This window comes from Rattus norvegicus, chromosome 16 (assembly GCF_036323735.1).
Source record: "Rattus norvegicus strain BN/NHsdMcwi chromosome 16, GRCr8, whole genome shotgun sequence".
Taxonomy (NCBI): Eukaryota; Metazoa; Chordata; class Mammalia; order Rodentia; family Muridae; genus Rattus; species Rattus norvegicus.
Genome location: NC_086034.1, coordinates 21010109 through 21011141, shown reverse-complemented (window position 1 = coordinate 21011141; position 1033 = coordinate 21010109).

Here is a 1033-nt window from a genome sequence, read left to right as displayed (position 1 = left end):
CTTGGTAGCCTGACTGACAACTTGAATTTGATACCTGCGACTGGAAACAGAGGAAGGGAAAGATTGATTCATACAAGTTATCTTTTGATACCTACAATTCAACTTACATTCTCCTACTCCCCAAATAAATTAAGTACAGAATGTCCTTGAACTGACAGAGACCATCCTGCCTGATTTATGAGTTCATGAATTAACTGTGTACACAAACATACCCAGCCTCCTGTTGTGGGCACCCCGCCTATAAGTACTTTGGACTTCAATGGGTAAAACCAGAATGCTGAGGTCCTGTCCAGGAAGTTAAGAAATATCAGAAGACTGACTTCTTATTTCCCCTGATGATAATTTTAATCTTTTTGCCTATCAAACATATTAAATCTGTGTTCTGGAAAAGGGGCTGAGGAGTTTAAAACATTCATTGCTCCTCCAGGACACCTGGCTTTGCTTTGTAAAACACATAATATTGGTTGACAAAATTCTGGAACAACAAGAACAAAGGATGAAATGACCTCTTCTGATTTTTGTGGGAAGCACACGCACATGGTATACAGACAGAATACACGCAAAACATTCACACACATAAAGTCAGTCAATCCAAAGTAAATGAAACACAACTATGGTGGTCGCTTTCATGTTGACTGTACCTATTTCCAGGAGCATGTACTATTTGGTTTCTGTATTTTTATGAGTTCTCCTCAGTGAGTTAAAAACATGCTCATTTTCTGTTTTTTCTTCTGTTTCCATAGTCTAATTTACTATTATTACATTTTATGACAGTGATTCTCAACCCGTCTGTCATACCCTATTGGAGGAGGACATAGAACAGTCTCACACAGGTTGGCAAAGACCTTTTGAAAATACCAATACGACATTACAGTTGATGATATTATCAATCTGACACTGATGCAGTAGCAACAAAACAGTTGTATGGTTGGGAATCACCACAGCATGAGGAACTGTATTAAAGGTCACAGCATTAGGAAGGTTGAGAAGCACTGCCTAATGCAGTGACTGGCAAGGAGTGAGGATATGGAGA